General features: G+C 42.7%; 1 pseudogene; it reads right to left on the bottom strand.

Annotated features, from left to right (window-relative positions):
* Positions 1-11543: 11543 nt before the first annotated feature.
* LOC136488007 (uncharacterized) lies at positions 11544-14846 on the bottom strand (annotated as a pseudogene).
* Positions 14847-15657: the final 811 nt, after the last annotated feature.

The raw sequence follows: 15657 nt of genomic DNA, 5'->3' as shown, positions 1-15657 counted from the left end.
GGTGTGCCGCAGCCAATTACATGTTTTTCGAGTGTCCCACAGCCAAATTTCTCTTATCTGTTTGCCTTAGTGATGGATGAGGTCACAAGGGACATACATGGGGACATCCCTTGGTGTATGCTTTTCGCGGACGATGTTGTGCTAGTTGATGAAAGTCAGATAGGAGTGAATCAGAAACTAGAGTTATGGCGGGAGACTTTGGAGTCCTAAGGTTTTAGACTCAATAGAACTAAAACTGAGTATATGAGATGTGACTTCAGCACTACTACTTGGGAGGAGAAAGATATTAGTTTGGAAGGTCAAGTAATGCCTAGGAAGGATACCTTTCGATATTTAGGATCAATGCTACAGAGAGACGGGGATATTGATGAAGATGTTAGCCATAGAATCAAAGCAGGGTGGATGAAGTGGCACCAAACATCTGGTGTCCTATGTGACAAAAGGATACCACACAAGCTAAAAGACAAGTTTTATAGGACGGCGATTAGACCTGCTATGTTGTATGGTACAGAATGTTGGCCTACGAATAGACGATATGTTCAACAGATAAGTGTCGCGGAAATACGTATGTTGCGTTGGATTTGCGGTCATACAAGACGGGATCGAGTTCGGAACGATGATATACGTGATAGAGTAGGGATAGCACCAATTAAAGAAAAGCTTGTCCAACACCAGTTGAGATGGTTTGGACATGTCCAACAGAGACCTCCAGAGGCACTGGTGCGTAGTAGAATCCTAAGCCAGGATAGTAACGTGAAGAGAGGCAGAGGAAGACCGAAGTTGACTTGGGTAGAGGCAATAAAAGGAGACTTGAAAGGATAGAATATACCTAAAGACTTATCCTTAGATAGGAGTGCTTGAAAAATAACTATTCACGTGCCTGAACCTTGATTGTTTCTGTTGAGTTTCAACTCTAATCTACCCCAACTTATTTGGGACTTAAAGGCTTTGTTGTTGTTGTTGTCAATAGTGACAGAAGTGGCCGATTTAGAAACGTGTAATTTACGGTTATTTAACTATAAGCACCAGGTCTCATCTGGATTATGGGATTATGGTAATCAAGAGTTTTGATTATAATAATCCCTTGTATAATTAATCATGTTTGGATCAAAATTTGATCATATAATCTGATTATATTAGTGATGTTCACCGTAAACAAGAGTACTTTCAAAGTGTGAAGGATGTTGCTGGCTCCCTTCGATTATTTATATATATACATGCACTTTTCTGTTTGGTTTCCAAAGTGCACCTTTCAAAGTGTGAAGGAATTGTTTCAAGTTCTTCACCCCTTTCATTGGCCATATAAAAATCTGGAATTTCATGGTTAATTAGCTACCAATTCATCACTTTCTTCCAGGCATCAGGCTCTACTTCATCCAAATTTAGCGCAACATCTGAGAAATAATGTTAGGTTAGATACAAACACATGCACACTTTTATGTTGAACTTATATTGATTCCACAACAGTACATGACAATTGACATAGCACATTACCAGCAGTGCATTGTGTACTTAATGCAGCCATTTCATTGACAAATTCATTTAGCATTTTTTTTGTGTGTTAAGACAAGGTGGGTTATCTTCTACAAACCATGCTTAATTTCCTTGGAATTTCCTTCAAGCTAATTGTGTCACAATTTCTAGTAGAGGTTTAAGACCTAAATTCAAAATTTTGGAAATATATCTCTAGAACTAAATTGAACAGCAAGAGAGTGAATAAAAAGGAGTAGAAAGGGGTACGTTTGATGCAATTTCTGGTTACAATGAGTATAAACAATATCATTTAGCCTTTGCTGTTCAAGTATGTTCCGCTTTTTGGAGTGGACATGTTCAAACAAGCTCCAATTCCTCTCACATCCTGAAGCGCGACATGTTTAGCTTAAGATACACAAGGTTTGTAAATTTGCTGCAGTGCAGCCATAGGTTTGCTACCAGTTATATGTGTCAAAAGGAAAATAGAAGGGTTTTTTTGCGGTTAAAGGAAAATAGAAGTTAATGTTGATGAAATGTAATGGAAAAGTAAAAGTCTGTAATCTAGCACAATGAGGGAGTTACCAACAAGCATGTGTTATCGATCATTTTTAATGGTTGAATGTCCAATGTTTTAAGACTGCTCTTAAGTTCTTAAACTTAGCTTTGATTGCCTTTCCTGCATCTGCTTGTTCAGACTTCAGACGTGTAGATAACCAACAAAATTATTCACCCATCCTAGGCTACAAAATTGGCCCGGTTCGCTTGGATGAATCTGGAAGAATTTGTGAGAGTGAACAGTGAATTTCAGCCATGAACAGTGAATTCCGACTGAAATTCACACCAGCCGAACGTCCCAATTATGGCCAAATCACTAGCTGAACACCTCAAATACCATCTGCCGAACATCATTCACCCATCCCAGGCGGTTTTTGTCAAGGGCAGACACATAGCTTCCAACATTATTATTGCCCAGGAGATCATCCACTCTTTCAACCTTAAATCATGGAAACACAAAGCCTTCCTTCTCAAGCTTGATCTTGCCAAAGCCTTTGACAGAATTGAGTGGAACTTCATTGTTGCAGCCCTCAGGAGACAGGGCTTCCAACACCACTTCATCTCGCTTATCCAGGCCTGCATCTCCACAACCACCCTCACTGTCCTTGTAAATGGTGAACCGACCCAGTCTTCCATCCCCAGAGAGGTATTAGGCAAGGCTGTCCCCGTTCTCCCTCTCTCTTTGTCCTAGCTATTAATGAGCTATCCATCTGCCTTCAGACTAGCATGGACCAAAATAGTATTCAGGGAGTCATTCTTGGTCCTAACAGCCCACACATTCACTCTTTGCTCTTCATGGACGACCTAATTATTTGTGGTCAAGCATCTCTTGCTGAAGCTACTAACATAAACTCTGTGATGTAGACTAGGCCTGATCTTCCGAAAGGTATGATAGCGTCGATTGGTGGAGACTCGACGTTCACGATCTAGGCTTCGAACCAAGACTGATTCGGACACCCGCAACCGTTACACCACTGCTCCGTTGGTTATCAACCACGCGAACGCGATTAACCTCGCCGAGAAGGCTTTCCTACAAGCGAATCAAGAACACAAGCAAGAATGGGATGAACGTAATCTAAAATTGCAAATAAATATGAGAATTATGATAACAAGAAGGAGTTCAAGTCTTTATTCAAAAGGACTAATCGCCACAGGCGAACAAGATCAAGAACTGGGGCCCTGGTTCACAGCAAGCAGCCTTGGCGGCATAGTTACAGCAAAATGATGTCTGTTTCATGAGGAAATTAAGAACTAAACAAAACCCAAACCCTAAGGAGAGCGACGGCTTCTATTTATAGAGTCTTAGGTGTCACCCCCCTGGACGCGCCCCCTAATGGGCCCAAACACGATACACGGTCCAACAGACCAAAAGATGGTGTCGCAGCACCCTGGCAGATTCTGGACGCTGACTTGTTTTGACGATTCTTGTTGATTCCGAAGGTCTTTTGACGTGAGACCACTTGGATTGGCTTCCTTATCAAATTATCTTTCCAACCATATGTGGATCGTAGAAAACGGAGTCCGGATGTGTCCTGGGTGACCAGTTTAAAGCAGACTGGTCCTGGATCCCGAGATGGGCTCCAACTTCAGTTGGACTGGGCCTCCACCATGAAAAAGATGAATTGGACGCCCATGATGGACCTCCTCCTCTCCTTGGCTTGTATGTGATGAAGAAGTGATGTCCTCATCATCCTCCCTTTCTTGAATTGAAGTCGTTCTCGACTGAAGTAGATCGTCTCCTCCATTGGATTACAGCAACGATGGCTCTGGAAGAAGACGTTCATCTTGGCGCCCAATTCTTCGCAAAGGCGGCTGCCATGGTGGTTTCCCGGCTGGGAATTCATCCTCCTCCTGCAAAAGGTTAGTACCAACAAGAGGCATAGCACTAGAAGCAGGACCAGGTGGACATATAGATGATGTACAACTTAAAGCATAACAAGGTTCATCATGATCAGCAAGAACAGATTTAAGAGCAAATAAAACTTCTTTCATGTTACTTGATGGTTCAATTGTTGGTTTGCTAAAGTCTTTATCATGGTCTTTCTTTTTCTTTTCAGCAAGTTCCTTTTCATATTGCACAATTTCAGCAGGAGTTAAAGGAAGTAAAGCGATGGTCTTTTCCTTAAATATAAAAGTATATCTATTTTGCCTACCATGATGTAGAACATTATTATCATATTGCCAAGGGCAGCTTAACAAACGTGAACAAGCTTGCATAGGCATGACATTAAAATCAGCATAATCATGGTATGATCCGATAGAAAAATACACACGAGCAGATTGTGTTACCTTTGTCTTGCCACTATTGTTGAACCACTGAACATGGTATGAATATGGAAGAGCACGTGTAGATAAACCAAGGATCTTGACAAGCTCAGAATTTACCAAGTTATTGCTGCTCTCTCCATCAATTATAGCACGAACACGGAAATTATTGACAATAAGGAACATTTGAAACAAATTGTGGCGTTGTAGCTTGTCTATTGGCTCAACTTGTGTACTCAAAACACGTTGAACAAGGATTGATTGGTAGTTTGCAGTGCATGTCACACTATCAATTACCTCATCAGGATCTTCAGCACTATCCGCAAATTTATCTGCATAAAGATCAGTTGCAAGTGCAAATTCATTCTCTTCATCACTAGCACTAGCATACCCACCATCATCAGTAGCAATATATGTGCATTTGCTAGGGTATTCTTTAGCAATATGTCCCATGCCCTTGCAGCGGTGGCAAACAATTTTAGAAGAGCTGCTAGAGAAAGGTGTAGCAGATCCACTGGAAGAAGGTGTGATAGAAGAACTCTTCTTTACAGGCGTTGGTGGTGTCTACACATCAGAAAATTTACTCATCTCGGTTGGACGTGAAGGAGTGGATGGATTCATGGAACGCCTAGGTTGTCGTCCATGTACTTCCCTTTCAGCTTTAAGAGCATAATGATATAATTGAGAAAATCTAGTCCATTCTTTATAATCAAGAACATCATGTATTTTACGACGCAAACCTCTAAAAAATCTAGAACACTTATCCATTTCATCCTCTTGTATGTTACTACGTGCAAGACCAATTAAAAGCTCCTGATAATATTCCTCAATAGTCTTACTACCTTGATTTAAACGTTGCAGTTTTAATCGCAGATCACGCTGATAGTATGGAGGAACAAATCTCGATTTCATTCGTCGTTTAAGTACAGTCCAGGTTTGAGGTATTTGAGCATTAGCATTAGCATTAACATTATTGCAAATATCATTCCACCAGAAAAGAGCAAAACTAGTAAACTCACTAGTAGCAAGTCTAACTCTATATTCTTCAGGGACTTGATGGGAGCTAAATTTTTGATCTATAGTCATATCCCAATCTAAATATGCTTCAGTATCAGCAGAACCAGAAAAAGGAGGTATCTTAAACTTGGTTTTAGAGAAAGGGTCATTATTACCTTGGTTATTACCTCCCATACCGCGTCGGTTAAAGTTCAATTGATTATGGTTATGTGCATCCTCAGCACGTCGTTGAGCTTCGGCTTCAGCCTCCGCATCGCCATCATCCTCCTTAGAGAGATCATCATCATCTTCTTCATGACGTGGTTCAGGATGTTGTTGTTCAACATATTCAATCCTCTTGACCAAGTTGGTGATTTGTTGAAGGACCTCATTGAACTTGTCATCAAGAACGGCATGAAGCTCAATCTTAGAAACACAGTCATTGAAATCTGTAGGTATGTCCCCGTTTCCTTTGTCGCTGCCTTCCGCTTTTCCTGACATCGTTAGTAGAAAGAAGAAGACAACACAAATAGTATTATCCCTACCAACTACTTAGGTTGTGGACAAGAAAAAACAAGGCACTTAACTCTCAAGCGTCTTACCACGGTCTTACAAGTGTTCTTACCAAAGCAACAGGCGGTGCAATCGGTTGTTGACTGTGATACCATTGTGGCTTGAGTGTAACAGTTGCAAGGCGAACCTGTACTTGGTTAGAAGAAAGTGGAGCTTGGACAGACACAATATAGTAGCAAGGAATAGCAAAATTCGCAATTAAATAGCAAAGCTGAATAAGTATCTCAAGTACTTGTCTTAGTTGCTGGCCTACTCACGTTCCAAGTACCAGATGTATGAGGTGATGTGAACAGCAGGAATAAGATTAGGAACAAGGCAGAAATCAGCACACGCAAACACAGCTCAAATGGCGCTCTCTATGTGCTCCTCTAGATATTGTTCCACTTTTGCCCCTCTCTTTTTTCTCTATTTTGGGATGTCGTTGTTTTTTTTGGATTCTTTGACTTTTTCTTTTTATTTTTTTTATATTTTTTCCTCACTTAGGAGCACAAAAGAAGTAACCACAGAAAATATGAGCTTAAACAAGTGAAAGGCGTGGCCTGTGAAATTTTCAGAAAATGTGCTCAAAATCGATAAAAAGCTTGTGACCACGAAAAGAGGATCTTGTGACCAGTTTTTGACCAAAATAAAAATCTTTGACCCCAATAAAGTGGGGATGGATGGATCCAAAAAAATTTCTGATCGATTTTGATATATGGAACATCGAAATCCGAGTTCGTATGCGAAAACTAGACCAGTTTTACGAACTGACTCCGAATTAGAGGATAAAACAGAAACAATGCATACAAAATTGGTCACGACAGCGAGGATTTGATGGAAGCAGTAAAGACAAGTATAACAAATTAGTTGGCGTGGACTAGGGTTTGATGGATATAAAGGAAACACAGCAAGACTTGAAGGTGTTCACGGATTATGATGAAAAACAAAGGGAAAAAACACAAACTGGACTAAAAACAATCTAAAACCAGCAACCAGAGCTTGACCTAGGGCATAAGCTCAACCACGCGACACAGAGACGAAATTGCACGGCACAATGAGGCTATAGGATAGGGAATACGTGTGCAGTGTATATTTTTTTGACTTTTTGTGGACTATAGGTAATGCAAAAACAGTAACAATGTAAAGGGAAAAACAAAGTTATACCTAACGGGCAACAAGGTCTCTGATACCACTTGATGTAGACTAGGCCCTATCTTCTGAAAGGTATGATTGCGTCGATTGGTGGAGACTCAACGTTCATGATCTAGGCTTCGAACCAAGAATGAGTCGGACCCCGCAACCATTACACCACTGCACCGTTGGTTATCAACCACGCGAACGCGATTGACCTCGCCGAGATGGCTTTCCTGCAAGCGAATCGAGAACACAAGCAAGAACGGGATGAACGCAATCTAAAATTGTAAATAAATATGAGGCTTATGATAACAAGAAGGAGTTCAAGTCTTTATTCAAAAGGACTAATCGCCACAGGCGAACAAAATCAAGAACTGGGGCCCTAGTTCACAGCAAGCAGCCTTGGAGGCACAGTTAGAGCAAAATGATGTCTGTTTCACGAGGAAATCAAGAACTAAACAAAACCCAAACCCTAAGGAGAGCGATGCCTGCTATTTATAGAGTCTTAGACGTCACCCCCTAGACGCGCCCACTAATAGGCCCAAACACGATACATGATCCAATGGACCAAAAGATGGTGTCGCAGCACCCTGGCAGATTCTAGACGCTGACTTGTTTTGATGATTCCCATTAATTCCGAAGGTCTTTTGATGTGAGACCACTTGAATTGGCTTCCTTATCAAATTATCTTTCCAACCATATGTGGATCATCGAAAACAGAGTCCAGATATGTCTTGGGTGACCAGTTTAAGGTAGACTGGTCCTGGAACCCGAGATGGGCTCCAACTTCAGTAGGACTGGGCCTCCACCATGAAAAAGATGAATTGGACGTCCATGCTGGACCTCCTCCTCTCCTTGGCTTGTATACGATGAAGAAGTGATGTCCTCATCACTCTGTCTTGCAAAACTTCTGTGCTGCTTCTGGCCAAACCCCAAACCTATCCAAATCATCTATCATGTTCAGCACTAATGTCGATGAGCAGTTGAGCACAACAAGCAAGCTGTCAAAAGTGTTTTCCATGTCCCAGACCTTGCTCCCAATACTATTCATCTTGGTCACCCACTCATTTCAAACATAGCAACAGATCAAAAGCCTACGATTTCATTGTAAACAAGTTCAAAGCCAAGCTCACTACTATCAAAGCCAACAAACTCAACCATGCTGGTCGCCTAACCTATATTAACTTTGTCCTCGCCTCCATACCCATTTACTATATGTCCACTCACTACGCCAATAAGGCTCTATTGGGGCGGCTTAAGAGCCTCTGTAGGGGCGGCTGCGCCAGCCGCTCCTCCTAGGGGGTTCCTACAAATAGGACCTCTGTAGGGGCGACTCCCTAACCGCCCCTACAAATACCTCTATAGGGGCGGCTGGTGTTTCCAGCCGCCCCTACAAATGGATTTGTAGGAGCGGCCGGTGTTTTCAGCCGCCCCTACAGAGGTTATTTGTAGGGCCGGCTGGAAGCACCAACAGCCCCTACAGTTATTATTTGTAGGGGCGGTTCAATCTAGAACTGCCTCTACAGTGCATTTTTAGTAAAAAAATAATTAAAAAATTCAAATCTGTCTACAGCATATATACATCCACAGTTTATACATATATACATCCACAGAATATATAATTCAAATTCAGATCTGAACCACCACATTTATACATATATACATCCACAAGTTCAAATCACAAGTCATAATTCACAAGTCTATCATTACATAGTCCAATCCACAAGTTCAAAATCACAAGTCTATCAAATTGTTATCATCGGCCTAGAGCTAGCCTTTCAAGCTCACGAAGGTGTTGATATGTAGGATTACTACCTAAGTCGGACAGTACATCATGGTAATCACCTTTGACATTCACAATTTGGTCCAATATGAAGTTGCAAAGGTCGCCGACTAGCTCTAAGAGTTCGTCATCCTTGTACACGTCCCTTCTATGGTGCTTCTCTTCTCTCCACTACAAGAGAACAAGTTTAGGCCTAGTACTTCATAACATGAGCTATACTACGTATGGGCGAAGTGGTTCAAACTTACCAGACTAGGGTGTCTCTGGTAGGCAGTTGTATTACTCATCATAGCACATATGTAGTATAGACAGCAGCAGGAGTAGTAGAGTAGGCAGTAGTAGTATAAGTAGTAGTATAGACAGCAGCAGGAGTAGTAGAGTAGGTAGTAGTAGTATAAGTAGTAGTGTGGTAGTACAGACAGCAGCAGGAGTAGTAGAGTAGGCAGTAGTAGTATAAGTAGTAGTAAGACAATTGAATTCAGAGCATAGCAGCAGCAGTAGTAAGACAATTGAATTCAGAGTATAGCAGCAGCAGTAGGCAATAGAGTGTAGGCAGTAGTAGATCAATAGAACAGCAGCAGCAGCAAGCACATAGTAGTAGACAGTAGTAGTAGATTGTTGAATCAGTTACATATTTGGCTCAGATTTGCCCATTATTGTCATCACTGGTTGCTTGTATATGAGATACAAGCCGTCCTAGTTTAGCAGCACACAAGCATAGGGACATTTCATCATCATCGCCGCTGCCTCAGCATAAAAAGTCTAGACATCATTGCATATGCCACTGCCTCAACAAATTTTTTTAAAGTTTAAAAAATCATCATCGCAAATGCCACAAAGATAAAACAGTGTCAAAACTAGATCCCAAATCACATATGCATCATAGTACAGCAACAGTAACCACATAGTAGAGTAGCAGTATAGTAGCATCATAGAAATAGGCAGCAAGTGCTTTGTTAATAGGAAGATGTATATTTGGCATTTGCTCAGCAAAAAAAATGGCATCACATGTAGCAAGTGCTCAGTTAAATGGCACCCAGTCTCTTATCTCAAATTCATGCAAAATTCATCGAATTTCATCATTGGCAGTGGCATATGCTCAGTTAAAATCTATCCCATTCCATCATAGTGGCATCATAGGCATCATAGGCAGCAATCAAACAAATGTAGTATAGTAGTAGTACAGTACCAGCAGAGTACAAAGTGAAGCCAAAATGTTCAGCTACCAGAGTAGAGAGACAGTGTAGAGACAAGAGTAGAGTAGAGTGTGGTAGCAGCAAGTAAAATGTGCAGCTAACAAAATTGAATTTGGCTAAATGGCATTGTGCTCAGGTAATTCAAATAGACTAAATGGCATTGTGCTCAGTTAACAGCAATAGCACCCAAAAGGCAGTGGCATTATGCTCAGTTTTCACAAAAAAAGCATCACAGGCAGCATACCAGTAAGGAAATAAGTAGTTCATCACAGGCATCATTGGCAGTGGCATCTGCTCAGTTCTCAATTCTCATCACAGGCAACAAAACAAAAGCATCACAGGCAGCAGTTCATCACAGGCAGGAGTAGTTCATCATAGGTACCTTTGGAGGACGAGGAAGGAGAGTGCCTGGGCCGAGGAAGGAGAGGTCGATGGGCTCGTGGAAGGAGAGGCATGAGGTCACCGGCGGACGGACACCAGGGGCACCACGGCGGCGCACCAGCGAGGCGCACATGCACCAAGGGCACCACGGCGACGCACGGGCACCAGCAGGGGCACTATGGCGGCGCACGAGCACTAGGGGCACCACAGCGGCGCACACGTGCACCAGGGGCACCACGGCGGCGCACGGGCACCAGTACGGGGGCGGGGTTCCGAGAGCGGATCCTGTGAAGGCGGCGCGCCAGAGGTAGGGTTCCGGGATGGGGCACCGGAGGAGGAGGAGGAGGTCGCCGTGAAGGTGCTCGGCGGCGGTGTTCCTAGCGGTTCCCGTGGCGGTGGCGCACCGGAGCTAGGGTTCCAAGGTCGGGGCGCCGGAGGAGCACGGGGGCGGGGCGCGGACAAGGAGGAGGACAGGGGCGGGGCGCGGACAAGGAGGAGGAGGACAGGGGCGGGGGTCGCCGTGAAGGAGCTCGGCGGCGGTGATGGCGATGGCGGCGGCGGCGGCGCGGGGAAATTTGGCAGCCTGACGGCGTCGAAATGGAGGAGCGCGCCCAAGACTTAGCCAAATTTTGGCACTGGCGCGCTCCTTCCTATATATAGCTGCGGGCATTTGTAGGGGCGGTCCGTTCCCCAGCCGCCCTTAAAAATATTTTTCAAAATCATTTTTTTAAATAGAAAATCAAAGTTTAAACATTGAGACCAGTATTTGAAAGCCAAAATGGTTTCAAATTTAAAAGTAATGAATAACAAGTTTGTAGTACTCATCAAGATCTACAATATTTATTTTGGTCAATTTTCAATTTGACAAAGTTTGAACGATTCAAATTTTGAATTTGAAAAAAAGACAACTTTAAACCTAGTTTTGAAAACCTAAATGGTTTCAAATTTAAAATTCATGAATAACAAGTTTGTTGTACTCATCCTGATCTACAATGTTTATTTTGATCTTTTTTGCATTTGACAAAGTGTTAATAAACATTAGTTACAAAATGGCATGTATCACAAGTAGTTTTATAAACTATGTGTGAGATTCATAATTTTTTGACTAGTGTTCATTAAAACTCTGATAATTGACACATACATAAATATAGTCTCACACACATACACAAATTGACACATACATAGATGAAGTCTTGCAGACACGCGCACTAGGTAGGCTCCGCCATGACAACTTTCCCCTTGACACCTTTTCTTTCCCATGGCATTATGTCTTTGGGTAGGTTTTTTTCAACAAGACTGATCTTCTTCGTAAAGTCTGTGAATAGCAACATCTCATCGTTGTTATTGTAGGCTTCAGCATCATCGATGCCATCAACTCCGATAATATGTTGTTTCCCAGGGACAACCACGTGCTTAATTCTCTTCTTCGGTGGGTGGGTACTTTCCGAGTCGGGCATATAGAAAACTTGTGCGACACGTGAAGCGAGCACCCAAGGATCATCATGGTAGCCTACGTTCTGGAGGTCCACGACCCTCAAACCGATGTCATTGAATTGATATTGCTTGATCCAACGGCATCGAAACAAGGCCACCTTTATACCCCTTCCATAGTCAAGTTCCCAAATATCTTCAATTATGCCAAAGAAATGGGTCTTTCGCCCCACCTCGTCAAGAGACACTATCCGAACACCACTGTTTTGGTTCACACATTTACTATCCTTTGTGTGGGTATAGTACGTGTACCCATTGATGTCATAAGCATTCCAAGATGTCACTTGTCTCGATGGACCCTCTGCCAACTTACTGATGGTAATAGAATCTATTGTTTCTCCCGGCGGTATGTTCTTGTCCTTCAACCATGAAGTTAGGCGTTGCTTGTGCTGTTTTATGACCCAATCATCGGAACGACCATCCCTCTCCGCCATAATGATTTCTAAGTGTTCTTCAATGTATGGTTCTATCAGTTTAGAGCTCTGTAAGACACTATAATGTGCCCGACTCACTTCTTTGTAATCTTGGTCTATGAACTCTTTTCTACCACCGGTTCCTTTCCCAGCCACCCTACCCTTGTGACGAGAATCAGGATTACCAATCCCTTTCTGTATTGTCAGGTACTCTTGACAACACTCGATGACTTCTTCGCTACTGTAGCCCTCTATCATTGAGCCCTCTGGGTATGCACGATTATGCACGTATCGGCTTAGAACCGACATGAACCGCTCGTAGGACCACATTTCATGTAGGTAACAAGGGCCCAAAGCCTGTATCTGATTAACCATGTGAATCATGAGATGTACCATTATATCAAAAAAAGCAGGAGGTAAACACATCTCTAGTTGGTTCTGGGTCTCGACCACGAAATCATGTAGATCACTCAGCTCTTTCTTTCCAATGGTCTTCTGTGAGATCTTCGAGAAGAAGTAGCACATGCGGGTGATGGCCATCCTCAAGAACTCTGGCTTTATAGCCCTAATTGCAATTGGTAGGTACACGGTCAGCATCACATGACAATCGTGAGCCTTGCAGTTTGTAAATGACAAGTCCTTCATCGACACTAGCTTCTTGGGGTTCGCCAAAAACCCAGTCAGGACTTTGATGTCCTTGACAAAAGTGCATAAAGTTCTCCTCTCTGGTAGGTCTAGGTTGTAGCTAGCCATGGGCAGAGTGTATTTTCCATTATCCTCAAGTATCGGGTGAAGTTCTGGCATCACTTTGAGCTGCACCATGTCTTTTCGTGCTTTTAGTCCATTTTCCACGATCTTTATGTTTTTCACCATTTTGTACACATGTTCTCCATTATGACATCTCTTCGGAGGGGGTTCATTCTCTAGGGTGTTGTCATAGTATCTCATGTATAATTTGCTGTGGTACTTGTGACCTGTCTTCAAGAAGCGATGGTTCCTTATGTAAACAACCTTCTTGGATCCATCTAGGAAAACCCATTTAGTATCATCCAAACAGACTAAGCATCCTGTCTTTCCTTTGATCTGTCCAGACAGTGCAAACAACGCGGGGTGATCGTTGATAGTGACAAATATTATTGCTTTTAATGTGAAGTCCTCCTATAGGAACGCATCGTACATCAGCACCCCATGCTTCCAAAGTTTCTCAAATTCTTGCATCATAGGCTCGAGGAACACGTCCATATCAATGCCTGGTTGTTTAGGGCCAGAAACTAGAACCGTGAGGAAAAGATACTTTCTCTTCTAGCGCAACCATGTTGGGATGTTGTACATGGTCAGAATCACTGGCCAAGTGCTATGGTCGCTCATCCTCTCGTTGAAGGGATTCATTCCATCAGTGCTCAAGGCGAACCGTACATTCCTTGGGTCTTCGCTGAACTCTTTGTTGTTCTTATCAATGTCTTTCCACTGGCTACAATCGGCCGGGTGTGCGATCATATCGTTTGCTACCTTACGCTCATCTTGCCACCATGTCATGAGCGCGGCTTCCTTAGGGTTCAGGAATATACGCCTCAAGCGGTCGGTCACCGGCAGGTACCACATTACTAAGGCAGGAATTCTTCTCTTCTCTGCATCGTTGCCTAATGGAGTGTTCTCTGGTTGCTGAGATTCTTGTACCGCCTTTTTCCCACCCGTCTTATTCCTCTTGTTCCCCATGGAGGCTTCTCCCCCACTGTAAAGGTCATTGTCTTTGTACCGACTAGCCCCGCACCGAGGACATTTATCTAGATCTTTGAACGTGTCACCACGAAAGAGGATACAATGGTTGGGGCATGCATGGATTTTTTCAACGCCCATTGTCAAAGGACTTATAACCTTCTTCGCATAGTATGTGTTGGCGGGAACTGAGTTTGGCTGTGGAAGCAACCATGCTAGGAGACGCAAAAGATCATCAAAACTGCAGTCCGACCAGCCGTACTTAGCCTTCAGGATGAGTAGCTCAAGCACAAAACGTAGCAGTGTCCAGTGTGTCGGACAACCCTTCTCTACACCATACACAGTCTCCTTCGATGCTTTTGTCACCCTTTCTAGATTTTGTAGACCTCTCTTCTGTAGTAATATTTCTGGTCCAACGGCCCGAAGCATTTCATCCAAATTGTCACCGTCGTCTTTATCCCCCTCACGTGCTCCGCCATCATTGCAGAAATCACCACCTTGTTCATTGCGGATGTCACCACCTTGATCATTGCCTAAGTCATGATCCATTTGTTGAGCAAGCTGGTCTGAGTATTGGGACAGGTACCGCAAGGTTTCGGCATCGTCTTCTAGAACATCGCCATCGTCATCAACTGCCATTGTTTCACCATGATGAATCCAAACTGTGTAGTTCCGAACAAATCCTCGCCTGATCAGATGTTCTTTGATGATACTCGAATCTGTAAATGCCACCGTGTTCTCGTAATCCTTGTAGGGACAAATAATTGTATCCTTATTATCTGTCAATGTCGCTGCATGCTTCTCTGTGGCTTCAATAAAATTATCGACCTCTTCATGAAAAGGTGCCTCGAATCTTAACGAATCATACATCCAAGAGTTCCTGTACTCCATCTTTTAAAAATACAACACAACCAAAGAAAATATACGAAATGAGTCAAATTAATAATTAATTAATTGAGAATGATTATATATACTCCATGGTAGAGGATAATTAATCAATTGCCTACTAATATAACGCATAAATATTTGAAATGAAATATAAAATGGTTAATGTATACCATCATAAAGAAATGGTCTAAAAACTACCTTTCATGCCACCCAAAATCCAATTTCATTAAAAACATAAAAAAAACAAAAACCTAGATCTAGAACTAGATCTCATGCATTTGCTTTAATCAAATTAGTGTGTAATCTAGGGTCTAAAATCAAGCAAAATCGACTAATGAAGAGTGTAAGCTCATTTCTCTACCTAATTTACACTAATAGCTTCAAATCTAGGGTCTAATTTGCTATATACAAAGCTCAAGCACCATGGAGGAGAGAGAAAATCAATAATCAAATTACTCACTAACCAACAATTAAAACTTCAATTAAAGAGTTGGAATAGCATTTTCTTACCTTCTACAACCTCCCCACCAAAGAAATTGAGATCAAAACCTCCCCCCTTAGTAGAGCAATTTTTGGGAGGAGCCCAAGGCCTCCCAACCTTTTTTTCTCGGGTTAGAGTGAGTGACCCGAGAAGAAAGAAGGTGGTGGCTGCTACATATACTGTACACATTTGTAGGAGTGGCTGGTGATTGAGCCGCCCCTAAAAATTCAACTGTAGGGGCGGCTCAATCACCAGCCGCCTCTACAAATGACCCCCATTTGTTGGAGCTGCTGGAGACACCAGCCGCCCCTACTGTGCCATTTGTAGGGGCGG

The sequence above is a fragment of the Miscanthus floridulus genome, chromosome 10 (assembly GCF_019320115.1).
Source record: "Miscanthus floridulus cultivar M001 chromosome 10, ASM1932011v1, whole genome shotgun sequence".
Lineage (NCBI taxonomy): Eukaryota > Viridiplantae > Streptophyta > Magnoliopsida > Poales > Poaceae > Miscanthus > Miscanthus floridulus.
Note: the sequence above shows the minus strand (reverse complement) of the source record. Positions and strands in the feature narration are given on the sequence as shown.